We start from the raw sequence: 12,230 nt of genomic DNA on the forward strand, positions 1-12,230 counted from the left end.
CTGAGATCCAGTGGAGGGTCTGCCGGAGTGAAGGCAGCTCCGGGAGGACAGAGAGGCGCCCCTTCCTTTCAACAGGAGGGTTTCGAGTTCTGCGGGTAAACTGAGGCCGGCGTCCTTGCTCTGCTCGTCGCCTGGCAGGCAGCTTCGGCTCCACGTTACGCCCAAGCACAGGGCGCGGAAGGCTGGGCTGCCTGCTTTTCTTTTGGGGACAGGTGGGGACGTTCGGCGCCCAGCCTGAGGAGGGGGCCGTGGAACCCAGGTGGGGAGCGTGGGCCCGGGTCCCTCCGCAAGGAGAGTCACTGAGGTTCTCTGCCAACGCAGCCTTCAGCCTCCCCACCCGCGGCGGGAGGGTCGGGGGAGGAGCTCGGCGCGTCCCCGCCCCGAGGCGGAGCGGGGGCCGGGCCTGAACAGACTGGGAGGGGTGGGCCGGGGACGCTAGGCGGAGCGGGGCCCCACACAGGCCGCGGCGGCTGGCTCGGGCCCCTACGGTCCCGGCGGCGGCTGGAGGAGGAAGCCAGGCGGCTGAAGAGAAGGGGAGGCGGAGGAGGCCGAGGTGGAGAGCCGCTCGTCGCAAACTCACTTCCCCGGCTCAGCAGGGAAAGGTACCACGCGCGGCTGCTCCCGGCTCCCCGACCCCCGGCCGCCGGCCCCGCTCGAGCGCAGGCTGGAGCTGCGTCCGCCGCGGGAGGGTGAGGGGCCCGCTGCGGCCCCGAGGGCTCGTCCGGCCCGGGGCTCCGGCAGCCGGAGCGGCGCTCGGGCGGGAGGGCCAGGTTGCCCGGCATTCCCGGAGGCCGGCGAGGGCGGTGGGCGCCGCGCCCCTTCGCTCGCGTCGTGAGAGGCGGCGGTTAGGCCGGGTGGCGGTGGTCCCGAGGTGGGGGGCTGTGGGAGGGTGGAAGGCAGGCAGGACCCTGGGGCTGCGTGCAGCTGGGGAGCGCCCGCGGCGCCCGGCGGGCGCGCTCCGTGGGCGCAGACAAAGCCGGGCGCGGACGCCCCGCGACGGCTTGGGCCGCCCAGAGCATGGGCACTGGGGAGGGAAGAGGAGGCGCCGGGGCGACGGCTGGGACACGGGGAGAGGCTGGGCCGCCCTCCCAAAGGGCGTCCAGGTGGTCTTCTCGGGGTGTCCCCCGGACAATGTGGGGAGCAGCTCTCTCCGAAGAGCCAACTAGGGGCTCACGGGCTGCGCTGGGCTAGGCGAGAGCCAGGCTCGGAAAGGGGTAGGGAGTGTCGAATGCTCAATTTGGGGGAGGGACTCAGAGAAGCCACTGCCCAGGGGTGGGGGCTGGGGCTCTGGTAGAGCCGGTGAGGGGCCTGGGGACCCCCTCGGAGCTTGCACCAGGAAGCGGGGTATGGCCTGATAAGAGAAGCGCCGTGGCTGGCACCTGTGGTGAGATGTGCCCACAGGTTGGTTGAACAGTCTGCCGGTGGTGGCACATCCCGTGCCAATCCGCGGAGGGGGTGGGTAACTTGTCCGTGTTTGGAGCAGGCAGCAAAACGGCAAGTGTCTAGGGGGGTCACTGGAATGGGTAGGCGTGCATCTGAAAGTGTGTGTAGTGAAGGCCCCACATCTGCGTTTTGCATCTTTGCCCCCCTCCCTTTTCCTCTTGTTAGCTGGGCTCCTGCCACAGGCTAATGCCTAACTAGGGTTCCAAGATGGTCTGCTCCCTGTCCCCCATTCTTCAAGTTACTTCCCCTCGCTCCAGTATTAAAAGTGGCTACTTTCCCCCTGGATCATTCACAACAGTGTAAGAACATGCTTTGCCACCCCTCCCCTCCATTTTATGGCCCCCCTTTTTTCCTTCATCCCTCATTCTCCCCTAGCTACAGACACACTTCTCCATTTCCCTTCACAGCAAAACTTCTGCAGAGAGCTGTCTGTACTTGTGGTCCCTGGGTTCTTCAGCTCACTTGACCTGGCTTTGGTCCCACCAATTCACTGAAACTACCCAAGTAAAGGTCTCCTGTGATTTACACTCCCCCACAAGTAGGTCTTCCTTGACCTCCCTTGGTCTTGATCATTCTCTCCCATATCCTTTCTTGGCTTCTCCTGGTTTTCTTCCTTACCAACCCCCCTTTACCCCAACCAAAGCCCTTCCTTACTTGTCTTTAAGGACAACTCCTTCACTCACTCTGAATGTTGGAGGATCCCCGGGCTCTGTTCTCAGCCCGCTCCTCTCCCCTGAGTCCCTTCTATTTACATACCCCTCAAGCTCTCATTTTTTCTTATAAGTTTTAAAATCAAACATTAATTTACAAACACAGGTCTTAAATGTATATCATTTTCATTCTCATGATTTTTTTTTTAAAGACTTTTTTTTAAAGGAATTCCTTTATTTTTATTATTTATTTATTTATTTATTTATTTATTTATTTATTTATTTATTTTTGGCTGTGTTGGGTCTTCGTTTCTGTGCAAGGGCTTTCTCTGGTTGCGGCAAGCGGGGGCCACTCTTCATCGCGGTGCGCGGGCCTCTCACTATCGCGGCCTCTCTTGTTGCGGAGCAGAGGCTCCAGACGCTCAGGCTCAGTAGTTGTGGCTCACGGGCCCAGTTGCTCCGCGGCACGTGGGATCTTCCCAGACCAGGGCTCGAACCCGTGTCCCCTGCATTAGCAGGCAGATTCTCAACCACTGCGCCACCAGGGAAGCCCCATTCTCATGATTTTAAGTAGCAAATTTTATCTCCAGTCCCAACCTCTGTATCCAGCCACCCATCTGATGACTTATGGCATCATAGGTATGAAAAAGTTAATATGGGTGAAACAGAACCCTGACTGCGCTCCCCAAGCATGACTCTCTGCAGACCTTCCCACCTCAGTAAAGGACCCATAACCCACCCACCATTAAAGACAGGAAACCAGGTGGCATCATCTCCTCCCTTTTCCTCCCTCTCCACATCTAGTGCTACAGCAAGTGCTTTTGGTTCTTTTTGCCAAATCTATCTCAGGCCTATTCTTCATGCTCTGACTCCACTGCTGCTGCCCTAGGCTACTGCCCCAGGCCAAGCCACCTTTTATATCTTGCCTGAATATTGTAGTAGCTTTTGCCTGCTTTCCCTAAGTCTGCAATTGCCTCCTCAAATCCATTTTAACAGAGCAGCAAGAACAATTTAGAAAAATATTGAGTAGTCTCATTCCTCTAAGACCCTCAATAGCTCCCTATTGCACTTGGAATGAAATTTCAAAGCTTTCCCCTGGCCTTTCAGATCTTCCAAGGTCTGGTCACTGCTGACCTCCCCCAGCCTTATCCTAACACTGTCCACTTTTCATCTTCCTGACAGCCACACCTGAATCACTTCTGCCCCTTGAACACCTAAGCTTTTTCCTGCCCTGTGTTCTTTGCCTGTGCTGTTTTCTCTGCCTGGAATGTTCTTCCAAGGTTTTCTACTGGGCTGGCTATGCTCCTTCTTATTTTTCAGGTCTCAGCTTAAATATGCCTTCCTCATATGCCTTCCCAGTCTTGGTAGAAGCCCATCATTCCCTGTAATTCATCGTAGCAACTGGTTTACTTTCTTCATTGTATTTATCACAGTTCATAACAATTTGTTGCAGTTGTCTGTTTACTTTTTCTGGCTTTCTAAGGGCTGGAACCTTGACTGAATGGCCCACTGCTGTATCTAGAGCATTTAGCACAGTCCCTGGCATGTAGCTGATACTCAGGAAATCTTGAGCCAGGTGGAAAGGTCAAGGCAGTGCAGGAGCCCCCTGTAAACCTCAGGTGATCCTAAGGATTTTTATTTTCTTTCCATGAAAGCAGTTTTGCAAATCACTGCAAGAATCTGAGGGGGTCAGTGGGAAAAAGGGAAGGCTCAAAGGCAGGCCTGTATGCCTAGTGGGAGATTGGGTGGGTCTGAGGGGGTGTGGAGTTGATGTGGGTTGCTGTGGGTGGGGGAGAAATGATTTCCTTTGCTCTCTTTGGTGGAAATCCAGACTGGGTCAACAGAGGAGTGTGTGCCTGTGTGCTTGTGTGTGTTTTCTAACTCATGAGATGGGGATGGCCTGGGCAGCCAGGGCATTATTTTACCCAATCTCTTGGGTGAGTGCTGGGTGCCTAGCTCTCAGGGCAGGGAGTTGAAGGGGAGGCAGAAGCTGGAGTTGGGGGTGTCTGTAGACCCTTGTCTTTCCACACACAGCTCTCCTTTTTGCACAGAGGAGCCAACTGAGAATTGAGCTGTTTGGCTAGTGCTCTCAGAATGGAGGGCTAAGAAATGAGGGACCTCAGATCTGGGAGAGGGAAGCTTGGCCCTGGACAGCGGGACTGGTGATGGACCAAGGTAACATTGGGAGGTGAGCGCTGGAACTAGGGGATAGGGGTTCAGATCAGGGCTGGGCTGGCATGCCTAGGAAAAGCTTTGAGCTGGGATAGATGGAAGAAAGGAGGGTATCCTGGGTGGGAGAAATCAGGCAGAGGCCAAGAGGCTAGGCCAGGGCCCTGGTATACTCACTGCGTGCCAGGCAGTGTTCTAAGGACTTTGCAAATATTAGCTCCTTTGATCCTCTTTTCTTTTTAATATATTTATTTATTTATCTTTTTATTTTTGGCTGCATTGGGTCTTTGTTGCTGCACATGGGCTTTTTCTAGTTGCAGCGAGCAGGGGCTACTCTTCATTGTGGTGGCCTCTCTTGTTGCGGAACACGGGCTCTAGGTGCGTGGGCTTCATTAGTTGTGGCACATGGGTTCAGTAGTTGTGGCTCGTGGGCTCTAGAGCGCAGGCTCAGTAGTTATGGCACACAGGCTTAGTTGCTCCGCGGCATGTGGGATCTTCCCGGACCAGGGCTTGAACCCGTGTCCCCTGAATTGGCAGGCAGATTCTTAACCACTGCGCCACCAGGGAAGTGCTCCTTGAATCCTCTTAACAGCTCTGTGAGGTAAGTCTTATTCCCATTTTCCAGACTGGAAGACTGAGGCACAGTCATACAGCTCGGTAGTGACAGAGCAGCAAGGATTTGAACTCAGGCAGCCTGGCTCCAGAATAAATGCTCTAAGACACTCTACTCTGTCACTTCTTTCATGCCTCTCAGATATGCGCCAGCTGAAGTCTTCTTAACAAATGTTTTTTCCTGACCCGCAGAGGTGCCTGGCCTCGGGGCTGGGGAGGTAGGAAAGAAGTCACACCCTGTAAGGTAGAAAGGGTCCTCACTCAGAGTGGGCAGCTGAGTCTCTCTGTTTCTTCCAGGAGGGGCTCTGGGCCCAGGCCAGGTAGTTGGGTGTCATGCACACTGTGATTTCCGAGAGCCAGGGAGGACACCTACTTCTCGTACAAAAACAGCTCCCTGCTTGAGATGCCACCATTGGAGTGTCACTTCTCTGGGTTCAGCATTGCCACATTGCCCTCTTCATCTGCCTCTGGAGAGCCCAGAGAGGTCAGGTAGGAACGCTGCAGATAAACTGGCCTGTTTTGTATTCCATCTAGGATGTTGTGAGGTGGAGCTTCAGACTTGGCCTTGGGAAACCTGGATGGGGGTCTGAGTAGGGCTGGACTGAAGGTGGGAGCAGAGCTGGGGGAACAGAGAAATGGGAACTGAAAAGAGCTTAATCCACTTCAGTATTGGCCCTGTCCTTACCCCTTTTTGTCTGTCTGTAAAATGAGATTAGAGAGACTTTTTTTTTGCTCCCCAGAGGTTGTAGAAGCCAGGAACTCCTTGAGGTTACAGAAGCCAGGAACTCCTTGAGGTTACATGCTTGAGTACCTTCTTGCAGACCCAGGGTAAAGAGCGAGGACTCCCCATGGGATGCCCGTCTGTAGGAACTGGGCCAGGAAGGAGGGAGTAGGGAGGAGGGTGTGGCAGCCTTGTCCTTTGAGGCTTTCCTGTTTGGTCTGGGCAGGTGACTTGGCCTCCCAGGGGCCTGGCTAATAGGCTGAGAAAGGGTTTGGAGTCTCTTTGCTGCAAATTCTGACCCCAGGGTTTAGGGGATCTGCTCATCTATCTCAGATCCTCCCAGCCCTCCAGGAAAAGAGGGAGGCAGACTCAGTGGCATTCTCTTCTGCATTTTGGGAAACTGAGGCCCAGAGCAAGCACATTGCTGCTGGAAGCTCACTAGGCCCATGTTTCTGAGGAGTGCTCCTTCTCTGGAGTATGCAGGAGGCTTGTCCACACTGCTTGAGTCCTTGTCTGCTGAGTTGAGGTGAAGGCTGTGGCAGAGCCTGAGTTCAGCAGGCTAGAGCTGAGGGTGGACTTTCCAACAACTGGACACTGGGCCTTGTTACCTCTGGTTGGCACCTGGCATCTTCTATGCCCCACTCTGGTGCTTGGGGCCACTGGGAACACAGGACAGGGTCCCCACTCACCAGGAAATAAGAATGAGCCATGCCAGATATGATGTAATGAGGTGCAGTTCAGACCAGCTTCTTGGAGGAGGTGGTGCTTTTAGAGCGCCCTGAAGTCTTGGGTAGCTTTGACCGACACAGGAGGGGATGGCATTCCTGAGGTGGAAGGGGAGCCCAGGCCTGGACAAGTCAGTCAAATCATTGATTGTCAAGCCACTGAGTCTAGACTTGATTCACTAGGCCCTGGGGAGCCATCAAAGCTTATAGGCCATAGGTGCAAGGAATTGATTAGAGCAGTGGTCTATAAAATTACTTCCCAAACTCTAGCATACATGTGGACAGCTTGTTAAAATTCAGGTTCCAATTCAGCAGGTCTGGGGTGGGGCCTGAGACTCTGCATTTCTAACAAGCTCCTGGGTGGTGTGATGCTGCTGGCCAATGGGTTATCTTTGTGTAGTGAGGGTTGAGACTGGGGACTTTGGGCCAGGCAGGTACAGGGATGGGCACAGATCAGGTGAGACCTGAAACAGATAAAGGGGACTGTCCTGGCTCCTATGAACTGTGTTGGGGGAGGCGTATAGACTGCTTGTATGGGGGCAGGGCAGAGGGGAGCATGTGGAGGGTATGGGATGCAGGGGCTACTCTGTTGGGGGGGTGGGGCTGGGTGAGGTGCTTCTGGGGACTTGGGTCTCAGGCTGGGAGCACAGGCCTGATTTCTAGGGTGCCTGACTTTGAGGAGCTCCCAAAACCATGAGAAAGTGTCTTAGGTGACTGCCCCTGGGCAGGGTGACATGCAGGCGGCATGTAGGGCATCTTATCTTTCCCCACAGCCAAGCCCGGCCCTGTGGTTAGCCAATCTGGGGTGAGCACTCTTCCTCCAGCCAGGGTTGGGCCAAGGAGATTGGGGAAACAGCTGACGCCAGACTTAGACATGCCATCTTCTCCTGAAAGCCCCTAAAGTCCCCCCAGCTGCTGAGCTCTCACCCCCAGCGAGCATCCTTGACCCCCGCCTGGCCTGCGTGAGTCCTTGTAGCTGCCCTGATGGTTGCATGAGCTGCTGTTGGGGTCTTATTCCACTCAGGCCACCTCCCCAGTGCACCTGGAAGTGGGGAGGCCTGGATGCTTCATTCTGCTCTGCCCCTGGCTGAGACACTACAGGCAAGTGTCTGCTCTGCTCTGAGGACTCAGTTTCCTGTAAATTGAGGGATTCAGTCCCCTCTCTGGGGAGCAGGGGAGAGAGTTGCAGGGTTTGTTGAGTAGAGCACTGCATGTTCCCAGAATGGCAGCTTAATACATTTAAATTTTGGTTTACTATTGAAACTTGCGTGCTGATGATGGAGTAGAATGAGCAATTTGCCCAGAAGAGCTGTCCAGCTTGATTTGGGGATCTCCCAAGACCCCTTGTTCTCTGGGCTTTGCAGAGCCTGAAGGGTGGTATCTGAGACCACTGGTCAGATGAGGTCCCTCTAGACCCTAGCAGGAGGGTAGGCAGTCACCTCACCCAAAGAAAGGTGGGAAGGGCAGACACTAAAGGCAGAGGTTCTGTTGCCCTGGGCAGTGCCAAGAGGGGCTTTCAGGCTAAGCTCTCAAAATGTCACTCATAACTCCTAAAAGGATAACCCACCCCACTACCCCTCTTGATTCCTACCCATGTGCCCCCTGCTGTGCCAGGCTGTCCTGAGGGGGTGGGAGGAGGTGGCATTTCTCAAAGACTGTTCTGAGAAACCTCAAGGGTTCAGGGGACAAACAAGGGTAGAAACTGGAAAATCCACTCCACTGTCCTATGGGAGATTCAGAATGCATTTAAGAGAATTAAAGGCTTTGACAAGTCCTGTAGAAAAGAAACTGGTGTTTTCTAAACTGATTTGATCATACACAATTTTTTTTTTTTGAAGACATCCTAATAATGACCAACTGACCAATAGAACACCTGGTGGGAAGGGCTGATATGGGAGGATGCTGCTCCATGAGAGACTACAAACACGGGTGATGGGTGGGTCCAGAAGTGCCAGGGAGGGAAGGTAGGGTGGAACAATAGCTTCCTGGGGGAGGTGGACTTGGTGGGATGGGTACATTTGGAGAGTTAGTGGAAGAAAAGGGTACTGTAGAGGGAGGGATGGCCTGGAGGGGACAGGGGCCCAGGACCAGACCTGGGTTCTAGTGGCAGCAGCTTTGCTTCACTGTGGGTGAGCAAGGGACCCAGTAGTAACCAGGCCTGGGTCTTCGGGATTCTGGGAGGGCCTCCTATCCCATCCTTCCCTCCCATCTTCTTGCCCTGCAAGTTCTTTCCCAGCCTCTCATCTCAGAGAGTGAGGTTGTGATCCCTGGGCAAGAAGGTAAAACCTCTCTGTGTCTCACTATCCTAATTTGTACCGTGGGGATAATGTTACCTCCCTCATAGGGTTGTTGTGACACCCAGATTCTTGTTGGCTGCTCTTAATGTGATTGACATGGCTGCAGGCAGTGTCTCCAGGAAGGGCCCAGGGAAGGGGACACTCGTCAGGGATTTGAGAGGCACAAAGGTCAGCAGAGAGCATGTAAGGCTCAGGATAGGGTCTTGATTAGAACAGAGGGGTGATTTTCCAGAACAGCAAGAAAAGAGTGAGGACTGACTTCCTGGGGAAGTGGCTAGCAGGGTGGGGATATCTGGGCAGAGTGAGGAGATTTCACAGGCCACCCTGGGCCCTGTGGGCCTAGTCTGGGTATGGGAGTCGTGGGGTCCAGTGGGTGTATGTAGGAGACAGGGGGGCTGAGGGCAGGGAGGAGGTGTCAGGGACCTGCCTTCATTCATTAGGCCACTGGGAGCCATTGAAGGTTTTTGAGCAGGGCAGTGGTTTGATCAGATCAGTGGTTTAGTGAGAAAAGTGGCAGGGTGTGATGGTGGGTTGGGGGTACAGGATCCCTCCCCCCTCATTGGGCTTCCTTAGAGAATTGCTGTGTGCTTTCATGTCTCAAGCATGGGGAGGGGTGAGTTGCTCATATGACACTCAGATTATCAGAGCTCTGAGTCATTTTCCCAAAAGTTTAGGAATCTCACTCTTGTCACCTTCCTGGAAGGGGTGTCTAAAGTGTAGGACAGGGAGTGTCCCCGGGCTCGTGCTCCTCCTGCCTCCCCTGTTGCTGGGAGAGAAGGTCAGTGAGGCCACCTTGCCTTGCCCCTCACCACACCTCATATCCTCTGAGGTGTGAGGACTCTTTGTTCAGCAGCTCAGGTGGAAGTGATGGGGTGCAGCATTTCAAACAGCGACCCAGAAGTTGCTGTAATGGTGCGATGTGGGTAACAGGCCTATGTGGTGACAACAGCCCTCAGGGAGGCCCTGGTAGGGGGTGCTCAGTGAGCTTTCTTACCCAGTTCAGCTGCACTTTCTTCTTCCTTTGGCCCTGTCTCTTTCTTCCTCAAATAGGCAGGAGCCCAAGGCTTGTTTTGCTCTCTCTAAATCAGGGGTCAGTAGGATGGAGGATGAAGAAAAGCATTTGGGTTCAATCAGACCAGGGTGGCTTGGCTGTTGTGCGGCGGGGGTAAGTCCAGTACCCCTGACCCTCAGTCCAGATTCCTTTATCATCTAGCTGCTTCTTGCGGGAGGGTGTTAAGGAAGGTGTGATTTAAGACCAAGAGAAGCAGCACTTGGAAATGAGTTGTAATTTATTAGGAAACAGAACAAAGAACCCAGCCACCCTCTGCAGCCTTGTGCCAGGCCCTGGTAGACCCATAATTCCTGTCCTCTCCATGTGGCCCACGGGGCATGAGCTATTTCACAAATGGGAACTCTGGCAGTGCCAGCAAATGGCATGACTGGGTCTCAAGCCCAGGTTCTAGGACATCTGGTTTCATGCCTTTTCCTCAAGTCACAGACCCCTCAGAGCCCGTCTCCAAACCTTCAACCATGCCTTCCTACCCACAACCAGACCTCTTCCCCAAGCCAGCCCAGCCCAGCTCCCCCAAACTCCTGACTCTAGGGAGAAGACACTGATGGGTGCTCCTAGTGGACTGGCAAATAACTAGACCTTGAGTCAACTAAGTAGGAGACACGCAGGACCACCAGTGGGCAAACATTCATAGGAAAGATTTTTAAATGAGGCCTTTAAATGTTAAACAAACATATCTCTTTTATCTTTTCTATTTTGGAAAATTAAAAATCATATACAATTAATGCAAAACTTTTGAGTTAATCTGAGAAAGTAACTCAAGAAAAGGTGATAAACTTGATTCATTCCTTGGTTTTAAAAAAAGAGTAAAGCCTGAGCCTTAGTATCTTACTGAGTATATTTTGGAGTGCCTTATGTTAGATGACAGGTTGTGGAAACTCTCTGAAACTCAGTTTCTTCCTCTGTAGAAGGGGGATAGTGACATGAAGATAAACCAAAATATTCCACGTGAAATGCTTAGCATTGCCCTCTGTACCTTGGACGTACTCAGTGAAAAATAGTGGTAACGATGATAGAATTATAAAAACAGGCATTTCTTGATTCCAAAAGCTGGTCAGTTATTAAGTCTCTCTTTGAACTCAATAAAAGAACTTGAAGAATATGTTTATTGTCTAAGCTCAGCGTCTTAACTCTATAGGTGTTCTATGGATTGAATCATGGGGCCCATGGGTGCATTTTGAAATGAACACCATTGGCTTTTCAGACCTAGTTCCAGCTCTTTCTGAGGTTGGCAGGGGTGGGGGAGGGTGGTGTTCTGCTTCAGGGTTGAACTTTATGAAGAGCCCTTTATTGGGTGATCCTGTGTCAGGAGATCCTGTGCTAGGACTTGTTAGGAGAGCATAGTTAAACCACCTTGGAGTTACCAGGAGGGGAAAATCTTGGGCCAGATGACCAAGAGGTGACTGTTTAGAGGGAATTATCATTTAGTTGCTCTTAGAATTTTCTTTTGTGCTGCCAGAAGCCATTAGACCACTATCCTTGTCACTCTTTATGGAGGATAAAATCAAGGGCAAAGGGCTGTGGTCTGGCAAGCCTTAAGCCAGTCCCTGTGGGGCAGGGAGACTAGGGTGGCTGGCCTGCAGCCCACCTGACTAACGCCCTGGCCAGGAGGCAGGTGATCTCCCGGCGGCAGCCCCAGTTTTGGCAGTGTAGCTGGGGTAAGCTGCCAGGCTTGGGGATACCTCCTGCTAGCCCCGGGTGCCTAGCACAATGTGTGCAGTGTCAGTGTGTGGGGACGGGTAAGACAGAAGTGCCAGGCTGAGGGCTGTCCTTAGGCCTGCTGCCCCGGGAGGCTGAGTGAGGGCCTGAGAGGTGGGCAAGTGCTGGGTAGAGAGAGATGAGCTGAGCATTGTCAAGCCCTGCTTTACCCCTCACTCTGTCTGGGTGGCCTCCATCACACCTGTGAACCTTTCTGATGTTTCCTCATCTATAAAATGGGCACCAGGGTGTTTGGGAGGATTAAATGATGCCATGAATGGAAAGTGCCCAGCATGGGACCTGGCACATGAAGGGCTTAATAAATAGAGATTTGCTATGGGGTTTATCTGTTGGCTGGATTTTTGGGGGATGTTTTCTTTTTTCCATGTTGTGATCATGCATGCCACCTTTGCTCTGTGATAAACCATGCTGAATGGGGGTTGGGGGTGGGGGATGAGCATAGAAGAGGGAGTTTTGCAGGAAGAGAGTTTATAATGGAGGGGACCCTCTTCCCACAAGTACTGCCTGAACCCAGCAAAAGCCTTGGACAGGCCAGCCTTGCTGTCAGGGCTGCGGTCTGCCCTGTGGGCCAGGAGCACGAGTCCTGGGCTGGGCAGAGTGGGGACCCACCCGTGGCTCAGGAGAGAGGATTGGCCTGCAGGGGACCCCCCTCCCTGACCCCCCTCCCCCAGGGGCTGGAGCCGAAGCACAGACGGGCTTTGTGCAGAGTCACGAGGGGCCAGCAAGGGGAAACTGCACTGGCTGAGCTGTCTCACAAGCCTCAGTTCTTGTCAGTGGTTTTGAAAGAGTCAGGGGAAAGTGCTGACTGTGCTGTCCTCCTTC

The 12,230-nt window shown here is 53.4% G+C and overlaps 1 protein-coding gene across 6 annotated transcripts in view; it reads left to right on the top strand.

Annotated features, from left to right (window-relative positions):
- The first annotated feature begins 390 nt into the window (after positions 1–390).
- SMOX (spermine oxidase) overlaps positions 391–12,230 on the top strand; it is a 51,060-nt gene continuing 39,220 nt past the window's right edge. For 4 of the 6 annotated variants that reach the window (XR_005016626.1, XM_036827284.1, XM_036827283.1 and 1 more), the window contains exon 1: positions 409–602. The gene's annotated coding sequence lies outside the window, so the exon portion shown is untranslated. Of the gene's footprint in view, positions 603–12,230 lie in introns of all 6 variants that reach the window. The other 2 variants (XM_036827285.1, XM_036827287.1) reach the window with 2 other exon arrangements.

The sequence above is a fragment of the Balaenoptera musculus genome, chromosome 15 (genome assembly GCF_009873245.2).
Source record: "Balaenoptera musculus isolate JJ_BM4_2016_0621 chromosome 15, mBalMus1.pri.v3, whole genome shotgun sequence".
NCBI classification, from domain to species: domain Eukaryota; kingdom Metazoa; phylum Chordata; class Mammalia; order Artiodactyla; family Balaenopteridae; genus Balaenoptera; species Balaenoptera musculus.